Raw genomic sequence first — 16,729 nt, 5'->3', positions numbered from 1 at the left:
AAATCCTGAAATGGAGAAACATTTGTGGCAAGATTTTACATAGTGTTCTGAATGAGAGCAATAACAGGATTCCTTGACATTCATTACTATCTCTTAACTTTTGGGGGTTTCCCAAGTGGTGCTAGTGGAAAAGAACCCACTCGCCAATCCAGGAGACTTAAGAAATGTGGGCTCGATCCCTGGGTAGAGAATATCCCCTGGGTAAGAAATGGCAGCCCACTCCAGTATTCTTTCCTGCAGAATCCCATGGACAGAGGAGCCTGGCAGGCTACAGTCCATAGAGCTGCAAAGAGTCAGACATGACTGAAGTGAATTAGCATGCATGCATACTTTTTATGGTGCCTCTGAATCCCTTTATTTGCCTCCAATATTAGGATTTCCATCATGCATCTGTACAGATTTATTCACTGAATTCTGTGACATTCTCTTATATTGAAGGTATAGATTTCCAGCCAAGCAACCTCACTGCAGTAAAGCTGAGACCCTAATAGAGTTGGAAATACTCATGGTACTCATTTTATTTTGCCTGAAAGTTTAGGTAGCTGGGATTATAGTATCAGATTATTTGACCCAGCCACATTCTCTAGTGTCTTATTTAAACCCCTAGGCAATGGCAACATCATAATTTGAAACCTGGAATTTATCAGAGTACTAAATTATTGGAGTTCTTACATGGCATACACAGAGTTAGTCATAACTTTCTCTTCAATTCAAAACCTAATCCCATCAAGGTTTTCTCTTTTGCTAACTTAGTTTTACTACTGAATCTGAGGACTCTGTGGATCTACTAGGCCTGGAAGCCTTTTTTTGTTCCCCGTTTCCTGTAGGCAACACTCCAGCCTCTGTGACCCTCCCTGAATTCCAAACAGTTGCAAATCAAGGGAGAAGCAGCCAAAAAACCACCAGAGGCAAGATTAGAGGAATCAGAGAAGCTCATCAAGTTTAAGAAACTGACCACCTGAGACCTGGTATTTGCCCTCATATTATCAGCAACCCTGCCCTTGAATCATTGCTATAAAACTCTTCATCAAATCCTCCTGGGTTGGGACTCAGTTTTTCAAGACAGGACCCATTGCGTTCCCCTTTGCTTTACAAAATAATAATGCTCCCCTTTTCTACTTCAACCAAAACTCTGTCTTAAAGATTCAATTTGGCACCAGTGTACACAGAAGCTGACTTTTGGCATCACCACAAAATTATTTCCTTAATCGTGTGGAGGAAATAAGATCCCTGCCATATCAACAAGCGAAGGATGTTGTGGCCATCATGACATCAGCCACTGTGGCCTCCCAGACTGTGCACTCTGGCAGGATTCAGGATGGAGAAAAAACCTGAATATTGGCTCTAGATAATTGAGGTGCATATTAACAGAATGATTTCAATGTGAAGAGGAAGAGTTAAAACTTACAATGGGTTCAAGCTCTTTCTGCTTCTGTAACTCAGCTTGCTCCTTGCAAAGTCATGTAAGTCACACAGTCTTGGGAAAATGGAGACTTACAACAATGCTAGGAACTGAACCTAAAGAGATTTTTAAAAATTAAAAACAAAAGCAAAAACAACTAAGTAATCCCTTTGTTCGGGGCTCAGAGCTTGGAGTGCTAACTCCTCTGGGCCCACCAGTGTAATGAACCTGAGTTCTCCAACTCTGAGTGAGATGCTTGGTTTCTGGATTACTGGATTCTGCAACAAAGGAACACAGACCCTTGCATTTTCCTGTATTATATACAGAAACATTAAATTCCGTAACTTGAGGTGTCTGCTTTTCTTTAATTAATGAAACTGAGCAAGAGAGGGGGGACCTTGTGGGGACCCTCTTGGAAACAAAAGCCTTTCTGTGTCCCCCATTTTCTTGTTTGTGGGAAATAGGCTTCATTCAGCCTCCAAGATGACCCCAGGATCAAAGAGCAGATAAAACCAAGGAGGGTCCTGGAATGCAGGAATGGAAAAAACAGACCCTTATCATCCTTCCCTCCCCATGTTGTAACTGTTAATGGATTTCAGATCTTCCTGAGCAGTAGAACCTGTCTCCCCTCCTACCCCACACAGAGAGAAGGCATTTGCCTTACTCTTCCCCCGCCCAGTATACATACCTCATCCAATCAGCAAATGACCTGCAAGACCCCAATCCCGTTCCTTGTAAAAGTGGACTAAAGACTCCTGTTCAACGTCGGTTCTAGCTTGAGCTGGCCTCCTGTTCTAACAGCATCTCCCATTCTAATCAACTTGATTTCCCAATCATTCTGTCTCATGGCTGAAAATTCTTTTCCAACATGCACCCAGACCATAACACAAGATCTTTCCTAGTTACAAAGTGAAGTGAAGTGAAGTGGCTCATTCATGTCCAACTCTTTGTGACCCATGGACTGTAGCCCACCAGACTCCTCCATCCATGGAATTTTCCAGGCAAGAATACTGGAGTGGGTTGCCATTTCCTTTTCCAAGGGATCTTCCCAACCCAGGGATCAAACCCATGTCTCCCGCATTGTGGGCAGACGCTTTACAGTCTGAGCCACCAGGGAGGACCGTACTTACAAAGGACAAGTTCAAACAGCTGCTAATCAGGGAAAGGAGGATATGTAGAAACAAGGGAGGAGCAGTCAAGAAACAAAACTGCAGCCTTGGGGCAGGGTCTTGGTTATTCCTCAAAGAATATGCATAAAGATATCATCAAATTCTTCTTCAGGAATTAAGGCCCCTGTCTGGGTAAAAGATGGTAACTTCAGGCTGAGCACAAGATTCCTGGAGCATCAACCTGTTATCACACCACCAACTAATCAAAAGTCCTACAGTCTGCAGCCCTCATCTCAAATTTTACTTTTCAAAACTTCTCCCTGAAAACCATCTGGGAGTTTGGAAATTTTGAGAAGGAGCATCTGTTCCCTTTGCTTGGCCCAACAACACATTTCTCTTCACTCCAAACTCTGTTTTGATTTGTTTGGTCTCACTGTGTGACACACAAGAACCAGTTCTGTAACATTAACAGTAAGAACCTGATGTGCAGACTACCTGGTCCATGTTGCAAAAATTCCTGTATATCTTGGCCCCTTTCTTACCACTTCAGAACAGTTCCTCAAAGCTAAATGAGAGGCTGTCTTCTGACTTAAGTCCACAGAAAGTCTGTCAAATAGTACAAAATTCTCAGCTTTTATGTTCTGTTTTCTTTTCTTTTTTTTCCCATTCCGCAATAGAAATAAGCAAAATAATGATCCTTCCCTGTTCTAGCTATCTTCCTTTAAAACATGTTAAGCTTTGATTGAGGTAATGACGTAGTATAGTTGTGCTTCATATTTTTAATCTTAAATTGAAAACTATAATTCTTCATATTTGAAGGGCAGCAACTTTGCCACCCTCAAGTATATCTCTGGCATTTTAATTATTTTAAAATAAGAAGCATCCCTATGAACAAATCTTTCGGAGGTGATGGGATTCCAGTTGAGCTACTTCAAATCCTAAAACATGATGGTGTTTAAGTGCTGCAATCAATATGCCAGCAAATTGGAAAACAGCAGTGACCACAGGACTGGAAACGGTCAGTTTTCATTCCAATCCCAAAGAAAGGCAATGGCAAATAATGTTCAAACTACCACAAAATAGCACTCATCTCAAACACTAGCAAAGTAATGCTCAAACGTCTCCAAGTAAAGCTTCAACAGTACGTGAACCATGAACTTCCAGATGTTTAAGCTGGATTTAGGAAAGGCAGAGGAACCAGAGATCAAATTGCTAGCATCTGTTGCAAGGGAATTCCAGAAAAAAAAAAAAAAAAAAAAAAAAAAAAAAATATATATATATATATATATATATATATGTATATATATATATTTCTACTTTATAGACTACACCAAAGCCTTTGACTGTGTAGATCACAACAAACTATGGAAAATTCTTCAAGAGATGGGAATACCAGACCACCTGACCTGCCTCCTGAGAGATCTGTATGCAGGTCAAGAAGTAACAGTTTAAACTGGACATGGAAAAAGAGATTCGTTCCAAACTGGGAAAGGAGTACATCAAGGCTGTATATTGTCACCCTGCTGACTTAACTTATATGCAGAGTACATCATGCAAAACGCCAGGTTGATGAAACACAAGCTAGAATCAAGATTGCCAGGAGAAATATCAACAACCTCACATATACAGATGACACCACCCTTACAGCAGAAAGTGAAGAGGAACTAAGGAGCCTCTTGATGAAAGTGAAACAGAACAGTGAAAAGGCTGGCTTAAAACTCAACATTCAAAAAATGAAGATTATGGCATCTGGTCCCATCACTTCATGGCAAATAGATGGGAAGACAATGGAAACAGTAAGAAATTTTATTTTGGCAGGCTCCAAAATAATTTCAGATGGTGACTGCAGCCATCAAATTAAAAGATTTTTGCTGCTTGGAAGAAAATCTATGACCAACTTAGGCAGCATATTAAAAAGCAGAGACATTACTTTGCCAAGTGAAGTCCATATGGTCAAATCTATGGTTTTTCCAGTAGTCATGTATGGATGTGAAAATTGGACTATAAAGAAAGCTGAGCGCCGAAGAATTGATGCTTTTGAACTGTGGTGTTGGAGAAGACTCTTGAGAGCCCCTTGGACTGCAAGGAGATCCAACCAGTCCATCCTAAAGGAAATCAATCCTGAATATTCATTGGAAGCACTGACGCTGAAGCTGACACTCCCATATTTTGGCAAACTGTTGCGAAAAACTGACTCATTGGAAAAGACCCTGATGCTGGGAAAGATTGAAGGAAGGAGGAGAAGGGGATGACAGAGGATGAGATGGTTGGATGGCATCACTAACTTGATGGACATGAGTGTGAATAAGCTCCAGGAGTTGGTGGTGGACAGGGAAGCCTGGCTGACTGCAGTCCCTGGTGTCATGAAGAGTCTGATACAACTGAATAACTTAACTGAACTGAACTGAAGGTTTGATTATGAACAACTGATTTAAAACACCTATGTTTGTATCCTGACTATGGTTACTTGAGGTCATCACATAGTATAGTTGTGCTTCGTATTTCTAATCTTAACTTGAAAACTATACTTCTTCACATTTTAAGGGGAACAAAATTTCCACCCTCAATTATATCTCTGGCATTTTAATTATTTTAAGCTAATTTTCTAACAGCAGATGTGTGGAAAATTGTGAATACCAAGTAGGAGTTATCTTTTTGTAAGAGATATTTGCATTTGTAAGGGAAATCTCTATTTGGAAGACAGTCTCTCTCTATACCAGGTAATGAAAGGGGAAGTCGCTCAGTCATCTCTGACTTTTTGCAACCCCATGGACATTACAGTCCATGGAATTTTCCAGGCCAGAATAGTGGAGTGGTAGCCTTTCCCTTCTACAGATTATCTTCCCAACCCAGGGATTGATCCCGGTCTCCCACATTGCAGGCTGATTCTTTACCAGCTGAGCCACAAGGGAAGACCAAGAATACTGGAGTGCCTATCCCTTCTCCAGAAGATCTTCCCAACACAGGAATTGAACCAGGGTATCCTGCATTGCAGGCAGATTCTTTACCAACTGAGCTATCAAGGAAGCCCATACCAGGAAATGAAGGATGACAAAAAAAAAAAAAAAAAATTCACTTTATCAATGGAAAAAGCAATGAGGAATCTGTGTAACAACTTCATCCTTCTTCGTTGTGCTTTTCCTGGTCACTGCTCAAAACTGACTCTCTTCATCCCCAACATCTTCTTTTGTCTTTATTAAAGATGGTATTTAAGGGGATAACTTTAGCTATTTTGGTGAGTCCTTCAATTTTCCTTGGTCACTCCCATTTACACATATTATTAAACTTTCATTTGATTTTCTCCTGTTAATCAATCTCATAACAACTTATTTGTAGACTGCCAGAAGTACAAAGAAAGATGTAAGGAAATGTCTTCCTGCCTCTCATGGTATATCTGGGAGACCTAAAGCATAATGTGTGTGACTGTACTTAAAAGTTACATAACTCATAGGAGGGTTCAAATAAAGGTGATAAAATCTGAATCTAATTCTGAGGCAGTGTTCAAATTTTAAAGTAATTTTAAAAATATACATATTCATTCAGTCATACGTATTTATTGAGAATCTTCTAATCAGTGTATATCACTGCAGAGTATTCATGATGAAACCAAGCAGGACCCTGTGGGGCTCAGACAGAGAAGCCTTTTTGTGTCCACTGTTTCTTGCTTGCAGGAAATAGACGTCAACTTCCAAGAGTTTACCTGAATCCCAAATGGCAAGTTCAAATAAATTGCTAATCAGGAAAGGGAGGATATGAGGAGACAAGGGAAGAAGAGTCCAGAATCAATAGTGTGGACTTTGAACAGATCCAGATTTTGCCTCAAGGGAGACACAAAACAATATCTTTGAGCTTTTCTGTGGAATTAAAACACCAACAAATGAAATATGTTACCTGCTTGACGAAGCATTCTTCATTCTGAAGAAAAGGTCACAATTCGATAACCTTGAGAACCATATAAACTAATCAGGAGACTGCCTGAGACCATAATAAAGGAATGCACAACCAGTACACACGCTGATAATTATCAGTTACCCTCCCTTTGAACCATTGCTATAAAACTCCTTAACGAATCTTCCCGGTTTGGGAGATGGTTTTCGAAGGCATGAGCCTACTGTTCCCCTCTTTGCCTGGTAAAGCTGTAACGTTGTTCCTTCATACTTCACCCAAAGCTCTGTTTCGGAGATTCAATTTAACACCAGTACACAGGGCCATTTTTTTAGCATCAAGGATCAGTTCAGTTCAGTTCAGTTGCTCAGTAGTATCTGACTCTTTGCAACCTCATGAATCCCAGCATGCCAGGCCTCCCTGTTCATCACCAACTCCCGGAGACAAGTCAAACCCATGTCCATCGAGTTGGTGATGCCATCCAACCATTTCATCCCTTGTCGTCCCCTTCTCCTCCTGGCCCCAATCCCTCCCAGCATCAGGGTCTTTTCCAATGAGCCAACACTTCGCGAGAGGTGGCCAAAGTACTGGAGTTTCAGCTTCAGCATCAGTCCTTCCAATGAACACCCAGGACTAATCTTTAGGGTGGACTGGTTGGATCTCCTTGCAGTCCAAGGGACTCTCAAGAGTCTTCTCCAACACTACAGTTCAAAAGCATCAATTTTTGGTGCTCAGCTTTCTTCACTGGCCAACTCTCACATCCATACACGACCACTGGAAAAAACCGTAGCCTTGACCAGACAGATCTTTGTTGGCAAAGTAATGTCTGTTTTTTAATATGCTGTCTAGATTGGTCATAACTTTCCTTCCAAGGGGTAAGCGTCTTTTAATTTCATGGCTGCAGTCACCATCTGCAGTGATTTTGGAGCCTCCCAAAACAAAGTCTGCCTCTGTTCCCACTGTTTCCCCATCTATTTCCCATCGATTGATGGGACCAGATGCCATGATCTTAGTTTTCTGAGTGTTAAGCTTTAAGCCAACTTTTTCACTCTTCTATTTCACTTTCATCAAGAGGCTCTTTAGTGCTTCTTCACTTTCTGCCATAAGGGTGGTGTCATCTGCATATCTGAGGTTATTGATATTTCTTCAGGCAATCTTGATTCCAGCTTGTGTTTCTTCCAGACAAGCATTTCTCATGATGTACTCTGCATTTAAGTTAAATAAGCAGGGTGACAATATACAGCCTTGACATACTCCTTTTCCTATTTGGAGCCAGTCTGTTGTTCCATGTCCAGTTATAACTGTTGCTTCCTGACCTGCATACAGGTTTCTCAAGAGGCAGGTCAGGTGGTCTGGTATTCCCATCTCTTTCAGAATTTTCCAGTTTATTGTGATCCACACAGTCAAAGGCTTTGGAATAGTCAATAAAGCAGAAATAGATGTTTTTCTGGAACTCTCTTGCTTTTTCAATGGTCCAGTGGATGTTGGCAATTTGATCTCTGGTTCCTCTGTCTTTTCTAAAACTAGCTTGAACATCTGGAATTTCACAGTTCACGTATTGCTGAAACCTGACTTGGAGAATTTTGAGCTCAAAAAAGAAGAATCTCTAAGAAAAGCAAAATTTCAGTTTCTCCTAGAAATATCCTTGAGGGATATATACACAATATGTCTCTGGGTTCTTCTACAGGAATTAAGGCCCCAACCTAGGTAGGGAATGGTAACTTCAGGCTAAGCACAAGTTCCCTGGAACACCACTCTACTGCTTTACACCAACCATTCAGGAAAAAAAAAAAAAAATTACACTTCCTGCATCTCTCACTCCCAAAGTTTGCCTATAAAATTGTCAGGTAGTTCAGATCTCTTGAGTATGAGTCACCTGTTCTTGCTTGGTGCTGCAAACTCCAATGTTTCAGTTTGTTTGGCCTCATTGTGCACAAGGCGCTTTCCCAGTCTCAGTCTTCAGTCCTATTCTCAGTCTCCGGTCTCCATTTACTGGAGGTTGCTGATTTACTCCCTCCTGGGAGTAAATCCTTCATATCCCACAACTAGAGTGTATCACCTTCCTGCACACTTGCATATTTTATGTTTGACCATGATAGTCCCAGAAGCTGAAGATATCTTAGATGGCAAGATTTCACTAAAAACAACATAAAATTACAATGGCCATTATAGGGAAACTCCAAATAAAGAAGATAATTTTTAATTTTTATTTTTAAAAACAAAGGCTTAAAGTCAGACAAACAGAATAGAAAATCTATTTTAATTAGTATACAGAAGTCTTCATTTTTTTTTAAATTCCAGAATAACCTAAATAAAAGATTAATCGCAAATCTCTAGTAAAAAATTAATTAGATAAATGATACTTAAAACCAAAGCTACAACCCAATTTTTTAGGGAGTTGGAATCAACTGTATTTTTGTTGTAAATCTATACAAGGCCAAAGATGTGGCTGTAGAAGCTCACAGTTCATCTGCTTTTTATTTTGTTTTGTTTTGTTTTTGATAAATCCAAGCTTTCTTCCAAAATGTTTGAAAAGATTAGGACATAGGAAACTAAATTGCCCTGTGTGTGTGTGCAACGTAAGTGAGGTTTTCCTACCTCTGGATGATATTGCTAAAATTAATTTAAAAAGAGCTCTATCTAGTTGGTTTGAAGGCAAGTTTTTGTGAAAATGGAGCATTAAAAGAAACTAATCAAAATGCTTTTGAAATTCATGCGATTTGAGATAATCTTTCAGTAAACGAAAGTTTATATGGGATTTCCCTAGTGGTCCAGTGATTAAGAATCCACTTCACAATGCAGAGGATGAGGGTTTGACCCCTGGTCAGGGAACTAATATCCTTCACACCTAGGGACAACTAATCCTGTATGCCACAACTGGAGAGTCCATATACCACTGTGAAAAAGGTTCCACATGACGCAACGAAGATCCTGCTTGCTATAACTAAAACCCAAAGTAGCCAAATAAATAAATATTTTAAAATGTTAAAATTTTTTGGCTTAATTAAAACACACATTTCTTAAGTTATCAATACTGAATATAGTGCAAATAAAAAACTTTTATTCTAAATAATAAGTTCAAGTTATCTCTGTTAGAAAATTTGTCAGCAAAAATAACTTAGAATGGAGGGTGATTTTATCTTTCTCATAAAGATTTTGTGGGTAATCTAAACAATTATTGGGAGCAAATAATTTAGATAGATATTAGCAGGATAGAATCTTACAGATAGAAGGTTTTTTATCAGAAGTTATATTTTATGGCACATGTTCTTAAAAATAGCTTCCAAAATCATTTTGGTAAATTGACTTTAGAGTCATGCTAAATTCAATTCAATGTTAGAAATTTGTTATATATCTTTCAAACTGAACAAATAACAAACAAACAAACATAAAATAAGCAACATTAAGAGCTATGAGTTAATTTTTATTTGGATCTTACTGAGGATTGTTGATCAGGAGACAACCTCTCAGATAGTGTTGAGGAACTACTCCAAAGAAGCAGAGGAAGAGGACAGTGTACATGTGATCTTGATGAAGGGGGTACCTGAAATAAAACATACATCTTGATAGAAGATTGTTGCTAGCCACAAGGAACAAATGTCTGTGTTAATAATTTTAGTACTGTTTTAGGTATGAGAAGATGCAAAAGCTTGAGCTTATAAAAATTGATCCTAAAATTATTTAATACTATCTGAAGCATGTTCTGCTAATTTTTCCTCAAGCACACTGTGCCTCATTCCTTATCTCCACCCTGAACTCTTTTCAGGGGCTGTTGAAGGTCAGTAGCTCCAGTGACTAATCACCTAATCCCTGGACAGCTGGATATTGAGTGACAGTCTTTCTTCGGCATCTACATCATTCCAAATAGGATAAGATAAAATAGTGAACTATTAATTACAAAACATAGGCTTTTCTACTCTTGATTTCTTATTACAGAGGAAATAATACTTGGATCTAATAGAAAACATATTTTATACTGTCTGATAAATTATTTATGGAAAAGTACATTTCTGGGAATTATGAAAAAATGATCAAAAATTATTAAAACATGATTTCCAATCTAAAGAATGTTAATGTAAAGAACAGCTCATTATTTCTTATTTTTTCATTAAAACTTAAGGTTTCTAAGGATACAAATTCTAATATATGTAAGTGAAGAAAAATAGGATGTGTTTTGACTAAGAAAAGCATGAGAAATGAAGATGTTTTATTGTTAAAAGAAATGAGATTGATTTTATATAAACTAGAACTTCTGGTTACTAAGAAATGGAAGGAAGAAAATGAAAGACAAATTAAATATATATGAAAAGAAAAAGACATAGAGAAAATTTTGCCTCACATAATCAAGCTTATTGAAATGGAATTGCTATTTCAGGGTTTTAGAAATTAATCTTTAATATCAATAATGTACTTATGTAAAACTAGAATTTCATTTCCTTTCATTTCCTAAAAGGACACATTTTTGTGGTCTGCTTTTTATAATAAGAGATTATAAGAAGACTTTTCTTTACTTTTTAACTGATCTGCTTAGAAAACAAAGATTCTGTTTTTGCAAAAGCTATTTTTATTCTATTTTATGTTGTCTTACTCAAGTCTTTGATTATTTAAGTAGAACAAATCTGCTTAATATTAAAAGCTAAATTTTTCTAATAGATAATGAAGTATTAAATTGCATAATAATCTGTAATTCTATTGTGTTTTAAGAGTTTTAAAACTTAAAAAAAAATGTTTTGACAAAATTCCCCAAATCAAATTCTAAATAAAATTTTTTGACTACAATGTAGATTTGGAATGATCCAGAGGTACTCTGGAACATTTCAAAATGTGTGTTCTCTCCTCTTAAAAAGAAGAGAACTATTAAACTAATTAGGGTTTACTTGCATTGTCAGATAAGTGATTCTAAACCTTTGATTATATTTTAATAGATATATGTTATTAATGCAAATATCCTAGAAATAGTGAAATTCTTAGAAATCTGAGATGTCCCATTTTAATTCTGTAAGCAACTATTTTGGCTCTTTCCTGTTTCTCTATTTCTGTTTTCCTTACACCTTAATTACAAACTTGAGATCTCTAGGTAACATTTTTACTTACCTCCTAACTTTTGCTCTACTAAATGCATACAATATATTGTTTAAAATGTTGATTTCCCCCCCTAGATTAAAAGAAGTAGAAATGAAGAATTAATAGCTAAAGAACAAGTGTTTCTCTACCCCTCAGAAGTCTCCTTAGCAATCCTGTAGTCAGACCATGTGGGCAAGATGATGTCTGAAGAAAGCTCACGAGGAGTCAGCCAGCTTGTGCATGATGAAAAGTAATGCAGAACCTAACTTTTTGCCTCAGTGGTTACCTGAGATTACTTTCCCTTTTTCCTTCTAAAAATTTATGGATGAGCAGGATCTTATGTTGGTTTTGGGGACTATGAGCCCATCTTCTTCCCCAGTGGCCAGATTTCTGTTTAAAAGAGTTTACCTTCCACCAACATTTGCCTCTGGAATACTGGCTTTTGAGTGGAGGGTAACTGAACTTGAGTTCAAAAACAAATGTTATCATTCTTAATTCTAATTATCTTAAAATGTTCTACAATGTTCTCTGAGACCACAATTTTAAAGTATCAAGAAGTAAATTATTTTCTTATTGTTATTCTTTTACCTTCTGAAAATTGTTTCGTCAAACTTGAGACTCACACTAAGAAAGGCTGAACTCGAGCATCAGGTCAAAGTCCTAGCTGACTTTCAAGCAAAGGCAGCATCAACTGAATCCGTGCATATCAAACCCATTCTGCTTCTGCAAACATAACCCTTTTTGCCAGACTTTTGTCATCATGATGTTCTTATTTCATGGCAACTGTCTGCTTGTGAATCAGAAAAATTTAGATGGGAAACAAGACGGCTTCTGGGATCTTCCTGGCTCCATAGCAGACTCTATTTTTCAGTTTTTTTTTTCCCCCTAAATATCTTCACCCATCACACTATATTTAAGAAACTATTTCTGTTTTTCTATTTGTTGGTCAGACCTCCTCCCTTTGATCCTTGAACAACTCCATCTGGATTCACTGAACTACCATTTAGTATGGTTTTCAGTATGTTCTTGTTATTGTGTTTTCTAAATTATTTTAAACCTTCCCTTCTCACAATCCTGATGCTCTCACAGTGGAAAGAAACTGTTAGAAAATGTGTTTCCCATGTGGGGTATACCTTCCACAATCCCTGGTGATTAAGGCACACACTTCACTGGGCAAGTTATATAAACCTTAACAAAACCTTGCAGACTTCTTGGGATTTTCACTTTTCTTACTTTACTCAGTCACTGGGCAAGGTTAAGAGAAGTAATAGAAAAGAAAAATAGAAAAATGTTTCAAGCAGAACAAAAATTAATACATGACGCTAAGTGAACTGATGAAGATATTTTTATGACTTAGTGTTTAAAATATTGTGGTTCTTTAGTGATTTCCCCATATTTAAATATATATTTTTTCTCTTAATCTCTCAAATTTTGTAAGCTATTGAAAGATTGTTGCTGAATCATGAAAGACGCTGGGATTCAGAGCCTCCGGAGGAGAAGAATTCAATCTGGGGCCAGGGACGAGGCTTGATCACTCAGAGCTTTTGTGTAATAGAGTTTTATTAAAGTATAAAAGGGATAGAGAAAGCTTCTGACATAGACATCAAAGTGGGCAGAAAGAGTACCTCCCTTGCTAGTGTTAGCAACGGAGTTATATGCCTTTTAATTAGTTATTACAATGAATCAAAAGAATGTCTGGAGGTTGTAAAGATCTTACTAGACCTACTCCCATAAATTACATTTTAAGATAACAGGATTAGCCAGAAGGTTTTCAGGAAGGAGAAACTGTCCTCAAGCAGGATACATTGTTGTTGTATAATCCCTAGTACAGAGTTTAAACTGAGTTGTGTAATTGACTAAGATTAAGGTATGTAGACAAAAAAAGTTTTCCCTTTCCTCCTCCTTGAGAATTTCAGGCCCCTGTCTTCACTTGGAGAGCCCCAGACCCCTTTCTCCTCCTTGGAAATTCCAGACCCCTCTCTCCTTGGAGGCCTCCAGACTTCTTATCAACCTGCCTAGGCATTGACTCTCTCAATATGCCATTGTGAACAAAGGTAAAACATTTAATTTTTCTACCTACCTGGTCCCTCTAAAATCTGGAAACCCTTAGGCAGTATTTTTATTTTCATCCATCTTGTAACAAAACACATTTGGAAACATGAGGTACGTTACCAAGGCATTGACTGAGATGGCATTGAAGGGAAAGTCTGAAACCTTAAGCTTCAATAAAGCTTAGAGATGAGCTTATATAATCAATCACTATTCTCATTGCATTTTTATAGCAGTCAGGTCAAGTTTAATAAAAAAAAAAAATCAGTTGTACTGTGATTTTCTTTTGGTAAAAACTGGGGGTAATTGTAGAAAAAAATAAATACTTGAATCTTTTTCAATATTAGATTCTGATCTTGTAAATTTCATTTTAGGTATATTTATAACTATAAGGGCTTCCCAGGTGGCAATAGTGGTAAAGAACCTGCCTGCCAAAGCAGGAGACCTAGGAGATATGGGTTCAATCCCTGGGTTGGGAAGATCCTCTGGAGGAGGGCATGGCAACCCACTCCAGTATTCTTGCCTAGAGAATCCCAGGGACGGCAGAGCCTGGTGGGCTGCCATCTGTGGGGTCACACAGAATTGGACACGACTGAAGTGACTTAGCAGCAGCAGCAGCAGCTTACATCATGTGAAATGCTGGACTGGAATAATCACCAGCTGGAATCAATTTTCAGTTCAGTTTAGTTGTTCAGTCGTGTCTGACTCTTTGCATCCCCATGAATCACAGCACGCCAGGCCTCCCTGTCCATCACAAACTCCTGGAGTTTACTCAAACTCATGTCCATCGAGTCGGTGATGCCATCCAGCCATCTCATTCTCTGTCATCCCCTTCTCCTCCTGCTCCCAATCCCTCCCAGCATCATGGTCTTTTCCAATGAGTCAACTCTTTGCATGAGGTGGACAAAGTATTGACGTTTCAGCTTCAGCATCAGTCTTTCCAATGAACACCCAGGACTTATCTCCTTCAAGATTGACTGGTTGGATCTCCTTGCAGTCCAAGGCACTCTCAAGAATCTTCTCCAACACCACAGTTCAAAAGCATCAACTTTTCAGCACTCAGTTTTCTTCACAGTCCAACTCTCACATCCATACATGACCACTGGAAAAACCATAGCCTTGACTAGACGGAACTTTGTTGGCAAAATAATGTCTCTGCTTTTTATTTTATTTTATTTTTGTCTCTTCTTTTTAATATGCTATCTAGGTTGGTCATAACTTTCCTTCCAAGGAGTAAGTGTCTTTTAATTTCATGGCTGCAGTCACCATCTGCAGTGACTTTGGAGCCCCCCAAAAAATAAAGTCTGACACTGTTTCCACTGTCTCCCCACCTATTTCCCATGAGGTGATGGGACTAGATGCCATGATCTTAGTTTTCTGAATGTTGAGCTTTAAGCCAACGTTTTCACTCTCCTCTTTCACTTTCATCAAGAGGTTTTTTAGTTCCTCTTCACTCTCTGCCATAAGGGTGGTGTCATCTGCATATCTGAGGTTATTGATATTTCTCCTGACAATCTTAATTCCAGCTTGTGCTTCTTACAGCCCAGTGTTTCTCATGATGTACTCTGCATATAAGTTAAATAAGCAGGGTGACAATATACAGCCTTGATGCACTCCTTTTCCTATTTGGAACCAGTTTGTTGTTCCATGTCAGGACCAAAATCAATAGCCTCAGCTATGCAGATGGCACCACCCTTATGGCAGAAAGCAAAATGGAACTAAATAACCCCCCAATGAAAGTGAAAGAGGAGAGTGAAAAAGCTGTCTTAAATCTTGGCATTAAAAAATGAAGATCTTGGCATCCAGTCCCATTACTTCATGGCCAATAAATGGGGAAATAATGGAAACAGTGAAAAACTTGATTTTCTTGGGCTCCAAATCACTGCAGATGTTAACTGCAATCATGAAATTACAAGATGCTTTTTTGTTTGTTTGTTTGTTTTGGAAAAAAAGAAAAACAAAGCCTTGACAAACCTAGACAGCATATTAAAAATCAGACACATTACTTTGCTGAGAAAGGTCCATATATAAAAGCTATATTTTTTCCAGTACTCAAGTATGGATGTGAGTGTTGGACCATAACAAAGGCTGAGCACCAAAGAACTCATGCTTTCAAACTGTGGCGGTGGAGAAAACTTTTGAGAGTCTCATGGACTACAGTGTAATCAAAGCTGTCAATCCTAAGGAAACTAATTCTGAATATTAATTGGAAGGATTGATGCTGAAGCTGAAGCTCCAGTACTTTGGCGGAGAGCCTACTCATTAGAAAAGACCCTTGTGCTGTGAAAGATTAAAGGCAGGTGGAGAAGAGGAAGACAGAGGATAAGGTAGTTGGATGACATCACTGACTCAATGGACATGAGTTTGAGCTAGCTTTGAGAGATGTTGAAGGGCAATGAAGCCTGGCATTCTACAGTCCATGAGGCTGCAAAAATGTCAGACAAGACTGTGTGACTGAACAACAACAGGATACCTTGTTCTGGAAAGGGCATGGCATCAAGATTGCAGATCATTCAAGGATGATGATGTGAAACAAATCCCCAGGAAGGCTGTTAAGACAAACATATGTCAGTTAAGAGTGAAAGGGATTTAGAATGGATAGTATATGAGGAAGACAATGAATATAACATATAGCCGGTGACAAGCAACAGTATAGATTGTCACAATAGTAAATGCTGAGACCATGCTATTGTTAATTCCTCTAACATATCTCTTTTATGCTTCCCCCAGGGAAAGAAGACTTCTGCATCCTATAGGAGTTGCCTCCAGACCTTATAGAAGGAAGGAATGGGTAGTTTGTTGTGGAATCTGTGATGCAGTGTCTTGTAAAGGGCCAGAGCTAAGACGAAGCATTAATTCACACGGGGCACACTTAAGGGGATACTCATCTAAGGGTTATACAAGTGCATGTCTCCTTGAACTTTATTTCTCAGTACCTTAATAATCTCACCCTAGTCCCTGCTCCAAATTCTTCAGGAATGGAGGATTTATTCCCCCAGCCACTGGAGTTACTGTCAGACCATCATCTTCCCCTGTCAATCATCTTTAGAAGTGGCTTTGATTGAAGAAAACTGCCTCACTCAAAGTAACAACTCCTACCAATGCAGCACAGAAGCAAACACTACTGATCACGGAAAAGCGTAAATGCCCAGTTATGTCTCCCTAATGTAGTTCGGCTCTGAGGGGACATCTCGGCCTAAAAAGTATCTGTGAGTTGTCT

This window comes from Dama dama, chromosome 28 (genome assembly GCF_033118175.1).
Source record: "Dama dama isolate Ldn47 chromosome 28, ASM3311817v1, whole genome shotgun sequence".
NCBI lineage: Eukaryota > Metazoa > Chordata > Mammalia > Artiodactyla > Cervidae > Dama > Dama dama.
This window is presented reverse-complemented; position numbering follows the sequence as displayed.